Source organism: Pleurodeles waltl, chromosome 7 (assembly GCF_031143425.1).
Source record: "Pleurodeles waltl isolate 20211129_DDA chromosome 7, aPleWal1.hap1.20221129, whole genome shotgun sequence".
Taxonomy (NCBI): domain Eukaryota; kingdom Metazoa; phylum Chordata; class Amphibia; order Caudata; family Salamandridae; genus Pleurodeles; species Pleurodeles waltl.
The window spans coordinates 1,297,015,480-1,297,031,988 of NC_090446.1; the positions used below are offsets into that span (position 1 = coordinate 1,297,015,480).

General features: G+C 41.9%; 2 protein-coding genes across 5 annotated transcripts in view; one reads left to right on the plus strand and one right to left on the minus strand.

Annotated features, from left to right (window-relative positions):
• The window catches only part of LOC138246202 (uncharacterized), a 36,801-nt gene extending 25,994 nt beyond the window's left edge, over positions 1 to 10,807 (minus strand). For 2 of the 3 annotated variants that reach the window (XR_011194240.1, XM_069200544.1), the window contains exon 1: positions 10,685 to 10,807. The gene's annotated coding sequence lies outside the window, so the exon portion shown is untranslated. Of the gene's footprint in view, positions 1 to 10,095; positions 10,254 to 10,684 lie in introns of those variants that run through there. The other variant, XM_069200546.1, reaches the window with a different exon arrangement.
• Positions 10,808 to 10,990: 183 nt separating this feature from the next.
• Positions 10,991 to 16,509, plus strand: part of CCDC106 (coiled-coil domain containing 106) — a 289,790-nt gene continuing 284,271 nt past the window's right edge. For both annotated transcript variants that reach the window (XM_069200552.1, XM_069200554.1), the window contains exon 1: positions 10,991 to 11,116. The gene's annotated coding sequence lies outside the window, so the exon portion shown is untranslated. The remainder of the gene's footprint in view (positions 11,117 to 16,509) is intronic.

Genomic DNA, 16,509 nt, shown 5'->3' on the forward strand with positions numbered 1-16,509 from the left:
CTGGTATCATCCAGACGCTCACCTTTCCTATGCCGTTCTGGAGAGGGATCAAGCGTCCCCCATACCTTCAGCTTTCATACTCCTGACTGGTATCGCGATGGATCCCGTGGACATTCAGCCCCTTTCTATCACCTGTGGGACGTGGCAGTGACTCTTTTGTATGCTTGGGGGAAATCTCCTTTATTCTGCAGCACTCCACTCTGCCCACCAACCACTAGCTCCCCCTATACAGGATAAATTGGTACAACAGATATTTTTTCACCACAAACTTCATACATTCAAGGACTTATTTCCAGAGGGGCACCCTCTGACACATGGCGACGATCACAGATTTGCGGATGCCACACTGCTAGATCATTTCGCCCTACGACGCATACACAGCACTCTGCAGGCCCAGAGCCCTACCTACCTCCTCTCCCCAGATGATTTCTCTCCTTTGACCTTGCTGACAGCTGATCATGAGGGTAGCCAACTATTGTCGTAACTATACCGCCCATCGATTGAATTACTGCCTACCTGCGACTCCAGACTGCGGGACAAATGGGATTTGGGTCTTCAAATGTAAGACAAGGTATGGATTTTTTGTTGCACTCAGACTAAACTGATCTCCCCCAACCATAAACATAAATTGATACATTACACATTTCTTAGACGTACTTACCTCCCACCCAGTGCACTGGCCAAGTGGGATGCTTCTCGTCCCTCGCTATGCCCAAAGTGTAAGGCCTCCATATGCCGACTCCGCCCACACGACATGGAACTGTGATTGCATCAGCACATATTGGAGAGCCGCGTTCACACGACTATCCATGATGGTGGACATATCCATTACGCCTGCCCCATTGTTTGCCCTTCTGGGATATGTAGCTGAGATACCCCAGGGATACACAGACTCACATCAATAGCGTTGTAACTAGCTAAGAGAGAGACTGGTAGGTTAATGGGGCCTAATGAGGGTAGCAAACAATGTCCAATTATGAGTGACTGGGTTACCAGCTAATTTATTGCGACACTACTAGCGAGGTGTACGCATCCCTACTACCAACCTCTTCTTGACCAAATGATGTTGCATTGCAGGAAGGCTCAGATATGCAGGCATATTTACCCATGTTTGCCTCCCTCCCCTATGGTGGGCCGGATTGATAACTCTACTTCACGCATAACTGATTCTCTGTCTCCTCTGATGTCTCAACTCTACTCACATTGTTCCCTGCTCCTCCCAATGTTGGCAGCTACTGTGGACTCTGCTATGCATTAACTGGCTCACCTTGTATTGACGTTACATGTGTGTTGTATGTTTCTCCACATAAATGATGTGAGATCTGTTATTTGTGTAATTGCAAAAAGATAAAATTAAGTTTAAAAAAAAAAAAAAAGAAATTGCTTAGGCTGGTGTCCCCGGTTTCCAGTGGTGATAGGGTCCCCTGAAGTCAAAAGTGTGAGAATTGCTCCCCTGAGAGCTTTCAATTTGCATAATTTGATTCAAGCTCAGGGGATCACTTCCGGTGGTGTCTGTTTTCACTATTCCTTTGCTAGTAACATATACCACTTGATGATTGTGAAGGCCAGTTGCAAATGCTTTGCTAAAGTTCTACATCAAGTTTTGGGGTCCTGTCTGTTATTTTGCGAAGAAAAACATGAACAAATGCATATATTAGCTGTGTCTTATTTTTTATTCGATCAAATAAACGACCATAAAAGTGACATATGCACAATCCAATAGAAAACACATTCAACAACATACATGAACAACATAACTTAATTCATGTACACAAAACGTAGACAGTTAAAACATTCCATGATTAGAACATTTCTTTCCAAATTGATTCAGCATTGCAAGATTCCTCTCCGACATATAGCATTTTGCATATAACTTGCTACATAAGACATTGTGTGTGGCAAAAGAGATTGTAAAAAGACCATTGCACTCCTACATTGCCTAAAATTAGCTTGGCTTATAACTGCCAATAAATAAAAATTTCCTCAGTGCGGAATAAAATTAGCAAAACAGCAAAAACTGCACAGTGTTTTGTGCAGAGGAACAATCCCAATGGCAAACCGAAATGTTCTTGAAATAAGTACCTTGAACTGGAAAGGCTACAAAAAGTGTTCAGTGTTCTACCTCAGCCTTGTCATCAATAATCTTTAGCTCTTGTTCATAACCAGATAAGGTATGGTTCAATACCAGGAGAAGTACAAATCACATTATAATTTGAGGCTGTGGATTTCCCATATAGACTATGCAGTCTCTTAGCCATACAATTAGATATGCAAAATGGCTTCAGAGATTTAGAATAATTTGTGGAAAGTCTCTGGTTTACTTTAAAAAAAAAAAATCAGGTAAGTTTAAAGTACAACTGATTTTATAAATATACGACAGCTATGTACTCATTAAGACTTTGTCAAATTTTAGAATGCCAGCTAAAACTCATCAGTTGAAAAAGGTTTCCTTTTTACTCCATTCCTTTAACCATAATAGCAACTGCTGGAGATTGATCAAATCGGTGATGTAGTCAAGCCCCACTTCTGTATGATAAATATAAGTAACAGTAGTTGTCAGAGCTGCCAACAATCTTCTTATGAAGCCATTATCAGCCTTCTGTATAGATGGATAGTCTCTAATGCCCCACAAGCCGGCCCCATAAATAGCAATTGAGCAGCATTTTGCGTTATTTACCGCCAGAAGCATTCTAGCTGGTTTGTCACAAAGTCTGGAAGCAAAACTGAAAACAGCCTCAGCACTGTTTGCTGGGGCCGCAGCTTTGGCCATACTCAATGGACTCCAACTGATACGGTCATCAAATAGAACTCCCAAATGCATGAACGAGCGCAGCACTAATTTTCTTATTGTTGATATTAAAGGAAGTCACTTCTTCTGGGGTCCATAAATCATGATGTGTCTTACCCTGATTAACCTTCTGATCTAAATCAGCCATAAATAAACACAACTAGTCTAGCAGTGTCTGAAGGCCAATTGCGGTCCTAGCAAGAAGGGCTGTCATAGGCGTATAACAATGCCGGAGCAGGACACTCTCCCACCCGTGGAAAATCATAATTATAACTGAGCAGACATTTGTCCAAACCATTTATATAGCAACACTGCAGGCCAATTGTGGTCCTAGCAAGAAGGGCTGTCATAGGCGTATAACAATGCCGGAGCAGGACACTCTCCCACCCGTGGAAAATCATAATTATAACTGAGCAGACATTTGTCCAAACCATTTATATAGCAACACTGCAGGCCAATTGTGGTCCTAGCAAGAAGGGCTGTCATAGGCGTATAACAATGCCGGAACAGGACACTCTCCCACCCGTGGAAAATCATAATTATAACTGAGCAGATATTTGTCCAAACCATTTATATAGCGATTACAAAGAAAAAGGTGCCAGGACTATGTCCTGGCACAAACCTCTTTCTAATCTAAACGCCTGTGTGGTCTCCCCACCTCGTCCATACCTGACACTAGCAGTCACCTCAGAATGGAAGTCCCTCCGAAAGCGGATAATGTTTGATTCCACCCTTAGTTCGGTCATGATGTTCTACAGTTTAGATCAATTTACAGAATCTAATGCTGAACTTAGATCCACAAAGGCCAAGTATAGCATTTCCTTCATAGCCTCTGTGTATTTATTTGTCAAAAATAAGAGGTTGAGGCACTGCTCAATCATGAGGCCAGCGCAAAAACTAAATTGTAGATCAGAAGGGATGTTGTTATCCTGGGCTCAAGTTTGTAAGCGCTCTAATAAAATCCTGCCCATTATTTTTGCTGTGGAATTAATTAATGATATCAGGTGATACCATTGGAGATCCCCTTTGCATCCCTCTTTAGAGACTGGTGCAATGATCGCATGTGACCACATCTTGGAAGGGCCAGTACACATGATGGCCTTCAGTACCTTAGTCAGAAGGCGGGCCAAAGGGACCTATTCTCTTTAAGAAGATCGACAGGGCCTCCATCTGGCCTGTGGGCCCAACTACTGGTAAATCTGTTTACTGTTTCTACAACATTTTCTAGCGCTATTTCTGGGCCACAGAAAGAAGAGAGACCTAGAAGAGAAGGGTCGCCATGCTACGGCTGAGTACCAAATATCTTCGGCTGTTGGGCTGTGTCAGAATATAGCTTGGTAAAATGTCTAATCCAATTACGTTTGCTCAGAATCGCCATAAAATGCTATTTAAAATTGCCAAATCTCTACCAGATCCTGCCATTGTTTCTCCAGCCCCATACTTTTGCAGATCCAGTGTAATGACTTGGCATGTTTTCTGTAAAAAAAAGTGACTTATCTTCATGCCTCTTTTCCACCCTTCCCATAAGAGAAGCACTGTCAACTCTCTAATTTCCTCTACGTGCTCTTTGAGGACTTCTGTCCCCCTTAAACATTCTGTGTATGTTTCCCTAATGAATTATATTAACTAAGGTTCACCACTAGATCCTCTACCTCCTGCGTTTTTTAGCAAACTTGTCCCCAGCTCCTTTCTACTGTGATTACTTTTCTCAGTTCCTTGCTAATGGTGGGCTTAGTTCCCAAGTCTTGGAAACATGCTATGGTGATACCCTTGCTCAAGAAACCTCATCCTGACTTCCTCAACTGTGCCAGTTAATCTGCTCATTTCGCTTCAGGCACTGTTTGCTTAAATTATTGAAAGCATGTTAAATCAACAACTTTCAGCCTTCTTGGATACTAATGACCTCCTTCACCCTTCGTAATCAGGACTGGGGTCTCGATATAGCATGGAATCAACCTTTGGTGGGTATCACTAAACAGCTTAGAATGCAGATCGATAGGAGCAGTACAGTGGATCTGATTATGTGTGGCCTTTGATACTGTCGCTCACCAGGGGCTTCTTCAAAGGCTGGAGGATTTGGGTATCCAAGGTCTGGCCCACCCTGGTTAAGTTCCATTCTGCAAGACTGTTCATTCCAGGCCTGTGCTAAATGACGTAACTCTGGCTCATACACACTATTCCCGGGGCTGTTTTACAACTATGTGTGACCTTTGACAGACATAGTGGAAGGTTGCAGACTTACACCGTTTTGTTATGCGGATGACAATCAAATCATTGTATCTGTATTTTCCAATAAACATTGTAGTTTAGCTACTCTTAACCCCTGCCTTACTAAAGTGCTGATTTGGATGAACAACAATTCCCTAAGGTTAAATGGAAACATGTCAGAAATCCTACTGGTCAGTAATCAACCGTATTTTTGAGGCCACACTCCTGGCATGGCGATCGGGGAGGGGGGAGACGGGGTAATTAAGTACTTGGGCTTCTGGTTAGATGACAAGCTCATGATGGACCAACAAATCACCAAGGTTGCCTCCTCTACCTGTTTCGACATCCTGAGATGGCTAAGAAAACTTATTTGGCTCCTTCCTGTTTCAGTCCAAAGGGAAGGGTAGTAGTACTGGTATCGATCGTCTCTAGGCTTGATTACACTAACATTCTTAAACAGGGGACATCAAAAGCTGCAATTACAAATAATTCAGAATGTGGCAGCCCTGTTGCTATATCATCGTCTAAAGCATTCCTCCATCTTTAAAATTTGTTGGAACCTACACTGCCTCCCAGCCAGTAAGTGAGTCCAATTTAAGGCATTATGCTATATTTTTAAAGCTTTGTCTAATTCTGGACTGCTTTACTTTAAGTCACTGGTATTGCCATATTGTCCCAATCGGTATCTCTACTCTAGTAAACCAAACCTTGCAGTTGGTTTACTACAGTTGTCCCTAGGTTTTTCAAGGAGATGGTAGGTGGTCGATACTTCTCTTATCTGGGCCCCAAACTGTGCAATTCTTTGCCTGTCTCACAAATGATCTGTAAATCTATAAATAAGTTTAGGAAACGCTTAAAGACGTGGCTTTCCTCATCCTTCTACTTCAAAACCTTTGGGAAAACCCTTTGACAAAGCTATGCACTTTATTAATGTACATAATAATCATCAGGAGTGATCACAGTCTTGAGGCCTATGTCGGGAGAGAAATGAAAATATTGCCGATTAACAATCTCCCAAAATCAATCGATCAATCAATCAAACAAATTTCTTAAGCACACTACTCACCCGGTAGGGTCTCAAGGCATAATGGGAGCGCCCCAATATTGCTCTTTTGTATCGCCACCTATATCCTAGCACAATATCAGGGTCTATAGGAACAGTTTCCAATTATCTAAATAAATTGCCATGTCTTTGAACAGTTATTTCTTCTTGTTTGGCCTAAACAGGATGGGGTATACATTTCTAGCTCTACCAAACATTGTACCAAAGCTAACATTTATTTCTCCAGTGTCACCATTCTCAGCTAGATACATTAAGAAGTCAGTGTAGTTAGCACCGACAATGCCAGAGAGAATTGTATCCTCGTCACGTTTGTCCCAACTCACTAGTGAACCCCTATTTTGAGTACTGATCAACGTCACTGGATTTCCTCAACCTGCATCTTAACACATAGAGGGCTTTTAACAGCAATTGCTAAAGAGTTGTGGTTGCTATAAGCATTATCTGTGACTATGTAGTCATGTATCCAGCGCTGGAGATCATGTGTAAACAGTATAAAATCGAGCACCCTCTGTTGATATATCTGGGGCTTAATATTGGATCCACAGACCAAGAGTCAAAAACAAAATGCAAGTGAATTTTCATTAGAAGTAAATTAAGAGCATCACCATAAGGAGTGTGACAAACATGCTTTAGGGAATCCTCTTCTGGGCCTATTAGTCTACATGACCCGATAGCAAATGATTGGCAGTGACGTGCATTGAAATCTTCCATACAAATAAAAGAAAAATGACCATTCAAGATCCTTGTCTACAGAACTGACAATATCAAGATTGTTCGAATTAAAATTATAATAAAAATACACTGATAATCATTTACACGGGCAACAACTAAAACAAAATTATTTGACAGGGAGGAGACATGATTACCCATGCTATCCTGTCAGGGAATGTGAGGGATACCAAAATAATCAAACCTCCTTTATCTCATCCCAAATTCACTGGATCGCAGGAGAAAAACCAAGATGTAAAGCCATCAATGTATTCACAAGTTGTTGTCCAAGTTTCTTGAAAACACATCACGTCATTACCCTTTAAGGCACACTGGCAGTCTGCATTTAACAATTTAGTGGCCAATCCTGCAATATTCAAGGTAGAAAATCCTTGAACTGTGTGTGTTGTGTTATCAGTTTTATTACTGGTGCGGCTCCTATCGGCAGCACTTGCAGCAGCTGAAGTCAAGATTGATGTTGTAACCAAGGGAGGATCAGAATAAATACCACTATCAGGCCTGTCCAAAGTGCCAGGTAGGATCAGCTACCTGGCACTTTGGATAGGCCTGATAATCGAGATGATCAAGGTGTAATTGAGGTGTAAACCTATTGGTAACTGGAACAGATTATGTCACAGGGGGACACAAACGGGAGGCGATTTACTGAGCTAAAAAAAATTATAATAATGGGAGCGCCCCAATATTACTGTTAACACTCAAAGAATAGTTAAGTCTTCCCAGAATGTTATGTACAACAAATTTATTTTTTAAACTGATGACAATGCATTCACTATTGTCAGGCTTGGTCCAAGTTCCCACCCATGATACTCACGGCACCATATTTATCTTACCATTCAACTGCCCAAAGCCATCCAACCTCCCAATAAGCCAATGGATCCAGGAGCATCTTAAGAATTTTAGGGGTCCATTGGTAAACGTAATTTGGGGGGCCATGTTCGGAACAGCTTTGAATTTATGACTGAATTTTAGATCTTTCATACCCTCATTGAGAAGGCCACTTACAGTCCACAGACACATTGGTGTAAACTGTAGATGTGTTTACATTTAATATTCATGGTTAGTGATATGTGTTTTCCATATTATAATACAGCAGCAGCCCACTAATATTATTGCAAATAATTTTTGTAACTCCCTCCCATTTCTCACATGAGTTCCTGTTTTAATCTAAAAGAAAACGTTTATGGATATTGGATTGTGTGGAAAAAACACACTTTTCTCTACAAAGTGTCTTTAAGAGACTCCCATACATCACACACACTTAGTAAATTAAAGGAAAATGGTATTTAACACAATCTGTTTAAGAATTATTCAAGGTCGACTGGGCAAGACTCTGCAGAACAGAGCTAGTTTTATCAGGGGGCCATCTGAACGGTTGGAGTCTGGGCCAGGGCCCACTTTGTCCATGCCTTAAAACGACTTTAAATGGATCACCTTATTAACTAGCTGATCGTAGTTGTCCTATAAATCCAGCCTCAGGGGAGTAACCCTTTTAGTACTATTGCCTCTGGAGGCAGGTGCAATGTAGGTAAAGACCCCATGATAATTTGCTACATCTAATCGCACGTCACACAATGGTAGTCAAAACATATAGGCATGGATAGTTTTGAAACAGTATTTGTATTTGAGAGCTGCCTAAATCACTGTTTTCCAAACTGTGGGTCGCAACTCATGTTTGACAAATTGTTAAAGCCCAAGCAATAAATAAACATGTCTTTAAATTCTGCATTACTCTCTCTATATTATTATTAATAATACATATGATTGGTGGCAAATTTGTCTTAAATTAAGTACTTGATGTAATAACCCAAACTCTAGCTGTATCTGTGCACAGTTTGTGCACTGAGGAAGATAAAAAAATATTCTTAATAGTTTAAATTGCAAAAAGAAATCAAGAATAAGTGCCATTCTATCACAGAAACAGACTGGCCATGTGTGATGGCTGTTAAAAACCTTATCCTGATAACCCTTTGGCACATCTTCGGATGAGGGGTTTACCATTTTTTGTTAAGTCTGCACAAGGCAAAAGTTATTTGTTAATTCTACACAAGGCAAAAGCTGATGCAGTGGATTTTTTTTTTTTTTAAATACATAAATTGGAGCAGGGAGACAGCTTATCCATCATACAACCTTTTAGGTATTTATATATGGAGCCTAAACCACATTTTTTCCTGTTTTCTTTTTACTGTTACCAAGTATCATTGTTTTGGTTTTAACTTGATTGGCAATGAATGTGTTATTCAAATTATATTTGTGCAATTCATTTAGACTTTAGATTTAGACGAGGCGGCTTCATTTTACAGGTACGGAATATAGGTTTATTCTGCGCCCGTCACTGATGAATGAGCAAGGATTCTGCAGCTCAAAGAGTGCCTCTGCCTGGCTGTCTGCTGACAGAACTCCCTCTTTCGTCCAGTCTCTAGATGAAAGATGTTCCAGTTCCATCGGTAGTGAGCAACCTCGACGATGAAACGTATAAGACAAAGGGACTCGCCGTTTACAAAATAAAAAACAACCATCTTCCAAGCATAGGGGTGAAAAGGAGCCCAGCACCTCAGAAAGGATGTAAGAGCGTCAGAGTCCCCTATACTTTATGTGGAACCAAAAAAATCAGCAGATAGTTAAGGTTCATTCTTCACAAACTAGGATGTACCAGAGGCTTCCTATGCTGCTGTGTACTATATCGTGTAGTGGCTGGGATAACTCTTCTAACAGACTGCCTGACAAATCTGAAATATACCCCGATCAGCCTTGTCGTAAAAGAAAAACGGGAGTGGGTGACACAACTTTTAGTTGCCATTGTAGGGTTCTTAAAAACAAAAACGAATGCAATAGTTCAATCTTGAACCAATAGGTTTCTTTGCCAATTGGCCCAGATGTTAAATGACAATTACAATGAGAAGAGATTTACCATGATGTCATAGACTTCTGATGTGTGATCGTTTTGCATTACACTCACATACATACTGTCAAAGAAGATGGTCACATTACTGGATTCTATAAAACATTCCTGATTCTTTATCTTACGATAAATGGAAAACGGGGCAATACTTTATACATAAAAAAGCAATCCTACAAAGCAATAATAGAGAACATCATGAATAACAGGGTGTGGAAGAGATTATCAATAAATAAAATGTAAAAGACTTAGCCCCTAAACTCTGTGTTGTTTTTCAGGGTTGAAAACTATGTCGCAATCAGTGCGACAAAAGCTTCAAGAATAAGTATAAAAACAAGTATGAAAAACCCTTTACGTACTGCAAATTCACGCGACATATCAGTGCACAAACACACTCGAGTAGACGCTCACTTGATCACATTCTACCAACCGGTACGCCCGACTCCAAATGATCACCAACTCCTCCATGACCCACAAGTAAGTGACCAACAGCACCCGACTCTCTCCCTACTATATTTGTACGCACAATAATTTCTAACACAACTTAAAACCATTTTTATACGACCCCCCCCCCCCCAACAAACCCAGCTCCTAAGAGAAACAAGTCGAAGCACGTGAGTAAAATCTGTGCAACGCACTAGCATTGCTAAAGAAGGGGATAACCAAGCGTAGAACATGGAAACAGAAAGAAACAGGTCCGCTTTACTCCCAAGTGGCTGATATTTCCCAGACAGTATAAATAAATGTAACTGAATAACAGTGTCAGGAAACAACTTTCAGCAACCATTGAAAAATGTGTTTCCTGCCCGTGTGCTGACCCAAATTCGGCCCGATCGTCAATAGATAAGTGGAACGAACTTCCTACCATTCATTTTCACCCAATGACCCTATCCATCTGATACAAAACAAAAGCAGATTATTCAGTCATCATTTATGGACCAGCCGTTCAATCACCAACTGCACACTAACTCCATCTAATGAAAGCACCTCCACCACTTACACAGGCTCTCTGTGAGTTCGAATGTCCGTCATCCGTTGTTGATATTTCAACGGATGTCATTCGTCCTTAATTTTAGAATTTCCGGGTCGCCTAACAACCAAACCCGCAACTAGACACATTCCGGGAGTCGTTTTAAAGTGGATGGTACTGCTAATGTGCAAGGTGAACTACGATTGGAGCATTGATTTACCTCGCCCAATGCTGGCGCACCACACAGAATTCCGATACGTTGATTGGCTGTGACGTTCCACATGCTTTTGGTCGAGTTGTCAACCGAACGGTTGTCTATTGGGAGAGGTTGGGTAAGGTTAGAGGTACATCACCAGTCACTTACTTTTAGGTGACTGCCTTTAATGGGGTGGTCAGACCATGCTTGGCTGCTGTCACCTACGTATCCTGATGGGAGAAGGGAAAGTGGAGGAACCGTACAGAGTAAGCTCCTCGGTAGTGAGAGTGAATGATATTGGGATCTTCTCACGGTCTGCTTGTGACTGACAGAAAGGCAGGCTTTTTTATTTGCTACCCACTTGCATATTTTTGCGGTATGGTGGAGATCGGACTACAGTAGTGACTACAGCATGAAAGGAGGACGATCATTACATCTATACAACGTGAACAACTGCTGCAGCATACCTTGAATTTTAACAAGACCTTAAATTGTGTCCTCTCTAATTTGAACTCATTATTATTTTCGCCTTAGTAGTTGTTAGCAAGATCTGATTGGGGTTCTCAAACAACGTTAAGATAAATTAAGGTTCAGCCGAGTAAACGAACATGAGGCCGTCCAGAATTGTAAACGGCAAATGGGCCATTGCTAGTAGCCTGAGCTCCCGTGAGTCTCATTGGGTAAACTTTTTTGATCCTCCAGGGAACCCTTGCCTGATACTGGGTTTTGGGGTTCACTTTACTGAAGAAAAGCTTGAGAAAAGTGTAGCAGAATAGAACATTTTCTAGCTTTGCCAAAATAATTTGAGATTCTATTAAGGACACAGAGGCAAGGATTATACTTCTTATTCTTTACAACTCAAAAACATTGTAGCCAATAAAAAAATAGTAAAATATACTACATTTCCAATAAGGCTTTGAACCAGGCCTCCAATGGTGACCCAGTATAGCATACAAACTAGAGAGGCACCATCTTTCCTGCCTCTTTCTTTGCGGAAAAGCAGTCCAAACAATAAGTGAATTAAGACCAACAAGGCAGAAGAAAATTGAAATGACACTCAATGGAGAAACACCAAATTCAACAAACCTTCACTCCATAAGAAGAGCTGCAAGGAACTCCAACCAGTATCCAGAATACTTGTTGCCAGAAAATGGCAGGCCTAAGATGCTTCAAACTTGCTTCGGTTCTGATCCTGAAAACAAAAGGAAGAATGAATCCCATCTTAACCCTTACTGAATCAAACAGAGCGGGAAAATATAAACAACTGATGCATGCAAGGCAAATTAATACATTGATAACATACAGTTTACTTGTCCCAACGGGTGGGATAATCCTCGCCTGCTTGTCTTTAATAGAGTCTAAAATGCTTGTCGCAGAGCTAGAAAATTGTCTATGCTATGGCAGGACTGAAGGCTCCGATTATGCTGGTTCGAAGCTGACCAACCACAACAGAAGAAACATGTTCAAAAGGTTTATAAAAAAAAATCGTAAACATAGAAATATTAAACCAATCAGCAGCATAAATAATATCTTTCAACCTAGAACCAAATGTAGATGCCTTGGATGCCATGACCCCCCATGTCAAATGAGCCTCATACCTAGATACATCAATGCTTACTTCTGACATAGGTCAAGGTCGCTGCTGAAACAGTACAAAAAGGTTTCTGAAGAACCAACAGAAGAGGGCCAAAAGGATCAGTCCTATGTGCCTCGGTGTGTTCTTCATATATTTGTAAACATTTTACTACACATAATTTAGCATTATGTGGGAAGGCTGGATAGTCAATACACCTGGACACACATTTTGTCCTTTTTGAGATAATAAAAGAAACACCATCTGAAGAAACAAACTACCTGCAAGGTCCAGTGCTCTAACATCTGACACTCTGCGGCAGGGGACCAAACATAACAGCATAGTCAATTTAGTGGAAAGCGGTTTCAAAGACAAGACAGGATTGTCTGGTCATGCGTCCAATAAGGATAGGACAACAGTCACATCCCACAGTTGGGAATAACAAGGCTTAGGTGGATTGGCCACCCTAATACCTTTTAATAACTTACACACCAGAGGATAAATACCTACTGGTTTACCATCCACTAGATCATGCCCAGCCGACCTGAAATTATTTACCGTACCATAACATAATCCAGATTTGGCACACTCCCAAAGGAAGTTCAAAACATCTTTTAATTCAGATCCCACGGGATCCACCTCCCGCTGAAGGCACCAACTCACCCACTTCTTCCATGCTGAAGAATATCATTTGCTAGTGGAAGGAGCCTAAGCTTGGTGTATAAAAGTGGAAGCTACCGATTAAATGTATTCAATTTGGCCATGTCTCCTGAAATTTTCCAGGCCATATAGGTCAGGTAACTCTGAAGAAGCAGAGGATGGGAGGAGTCCACTGGATCCAAAAGGAGGTGAGGGAAGACCGGAAGAAGCATGAGGAAAGCCAATGACATTTCCAGGAGGGTTGGGAACCACGGTTGTGTCTTCCACACCAGAGTAATCAGAACCAATGTTGCTAACTGCCATGTGGCTTGAGCAGCGACCCTTAGGATCATGGTAAAGGGTGGGAACGCATAGCTCACTTCTGTAGAAGGCATCCACTGCTAAGGCCATCGGATCCGGTCTCCAGCTGTAGAATCTGTTCAGTTGAGCATTGAGGCATAACGCAAACAGATCCACCTGGCATGGACCCAAGGACAACATGATCTGGAAAACGCTGGGATGGAGTTTCCAATCGCTTGCGTCCACTAGGAACCTGGAGTTCCAGCCTGCAACTAGATTGTCCTTCCCCCAAAATAATTCCACCACAACCATAACTTCTGATAAAGGCAAAAATGCCAAAACTCCCTGGCAGTGTTCTCCAACAGGCAGAATCTGGTTCCCCCCAGTCGATTGATGTACCGAACGGCAGACACATTGTCCATCCATAAGAGAAAGCAACAATTGCACTTGACCATAGACAGGGATTTTATGGCGAAGGGACCGGCTAGCAGTTCCAAACAGTTTACTTGGAGTCGTAGTTCCTCGGATGACCATTGACCTCCGGTAGAAAATCTCTGCATCTTGCTCCCCAGTCCCAATGACTGGCTTCGGCCTCTATGATGACATCGGGAGTTGCCCCGAAAATGGCCTTGCCATTCCACACGTCCATTTGAAGTAGCTACCATTAAAGTTCCTCTTGGGCCTCGTCAGACAGTGGAATTAGTTGATCGTAACTGAAACCCTGTTGAAGATAGTGAATCTTCAGGTGTTCAAGAGTCCTGTAATGTAAGGGGCCCAGAAACACTGCTTGAATCGAAGAAGCAAGTAACCTCACAATCTGGGCCAGGGATCTCAAAGACACCATCTGTTTGGAGAGAATGGTCTTCAATTCCTGTTTGATGGCTTTCATTTTCAGCGGTGAAAGAAGCAAAAGGGCTTTGATGGAATCCACCTGAAACCGAGGAACTCTACTGTAGTTGCTGTGAAGGAATCACAAAGGATTTTTTGTGGTTGATTACAAAACCCAATTCTTGGAGTAGAGAAACTGCCCATGACAGATGAGTTAACAGAAGGTGTTTGTCCTGTGCTAAGAGAATCATATCGCCTAGGTAGACTATCATGAGGACCTCCAGCCCCCGAAGGTGTTCCACCCCTGGTTTCAGGAGTTTGGTGAACACCCAGGGGGTGACAGAATAGGAGGGAATAGTATATGTACCACTGATCCCTCCAGCAGAATTGCAGATACTTCCTGTGAAGGGGAGAAATGGGTACTGACAGGTAAGCATCTTTTGAGATTAAGACAAACCATTGAATCTCTATCTTGAAGTAAGCTCCTCAGAAGATGGATACCCTCCATCTTGAAATGGTGATACAGCACAAATGGATAGAAGTCCCTGAGATTGAGCACCAACCTTTGACCGCCTCCCTTCTTCTGAACCAGAAACACATTACTGCAGAAGCCTCTTGGATAAGAAGAAGAAGCAGTGTTGGCTTGTTTTGACAAAAGTCCTGAAATTCATAGTCTATAAAAGACATGTCTTGTTGGGAGAAAGTGAGTGGAGGGGAAGAGAAGCCTGAAAAGGGAGTCAAAACAACTTTATATGATAGCTCTACACTGTATAGAACACCCAACAATCTGAAGAAAGTGTGGCCCAATTGTGCAGAAAATTGCGTAACCTTCCCTCCAGAGGAAGAAGAGGGAACAGAAGGGTTTGTTACCTGGGGAAGGATTGTCAGAGGCTCGATAGCCCTGTAGTTACATATTTGGTAGCCTCTGGATCCGCTGGGCTAGAAGCCCGCCTGTACTGGGTCTTGGCCATAGACCCTGCATCTGGGTTTGTAATCTTGGAGAGGACTTTTGTTCTGCTGTGCTGCAGACAAAGAGAAGACGAAGTAAAAGAAATGTCAAAGGCCAGCAATCTTAGTGTGAGTAATGAATTTATTAAAACGCCTCTCAAATCTCATGCACAGAAAAAAAATAATGTGAGCTTTAATTTCAGATACAAAACACCTGCACAGCTCTGAAAATGATCACAGCAATGACATAATACTGATCACAGAAGTAAACAATGATTAACTTACATATATATATACTAAGTATACATGCGCTCATAATGCAAAGCTAAAAAATAATTAAAAATGCAACACCATTGGGGCTTGTCGGCTCCATCATCTCTTTGCCAACAGCAAGTCGTGAACCCAACCGAGAGCGAAAAAGAGAACTACCCACTGGGATCCGGGCAAGGCGTTCCACCCCCCCCAGAATGAGTTCAATCTATCCCCGGACCTCAAGCTCATCTCTTATATACCTTAAACAAGCTAGAGAGGAGAGTTCTAGAAACTCCCCCTTCCATGCAGTGAGTTGTTCAACTGTGGGTCGTACCAGGTCAGTGTTGAAAAGAACAGGTAGAGGTTGGCCAAGTCTTACAGTGTTTTTCCAAGACCGAGCTTTTCCCTGCCTTACTGTAAACATTCTCAGCTTGGTACATCTTATCATCTGTTCTCTTCACTCCCTCGTGTTATGTACTCATCCTTCAGTGAGAAATAGCGACAACACATTGCACAAGCTGTGTGCAGAAAAACACCTGATGGTGTGTGAAGCTAAGCTAAGCACTAAATGGAGTCAGTGGTCAAGACGGAGCCTGGGGTAAAATACAGATACCATCACAACTTTGCTGGTTGAATCGGCTGGCTGACCGTCCTCTAACGCGACCAACCTTTCCAAAAAGGGGACTAAACATCCCCTTCAAGGACGCTTGAGATTTATCAAGGGAAGTGAAAGTGTTCACAATTTTGCATTGTCTTTTACAAACCTGTTAGAAATGGGGGTCTCTAGTTGGCAGTCGGTTTGCACACTGTCCAAGTAGGGACCCTCACTCTAGTCAGGATAAGGGAGAAATCTGCTCAGATAACCCCTGCTCACCCCCTTGGTAGCTTGGCAAGAACAGTCAGGCTCATCTCAGAAGCAATGTGTAAAGCATTTGCACATAACCCACAGTAACACAGTGAAAACCCTACAAAGGGACGCCATACCAGTTTTAGAGAAATAGCCAGTATTTATCTACATAAAACAACCAAAAACATAAAAATCCAACCTACAGTAAAAAAGATATGAATTGCAAAATTTAACTTAAAAATACAGTTCCTTGAAGTCGATAGCTCCGCCTT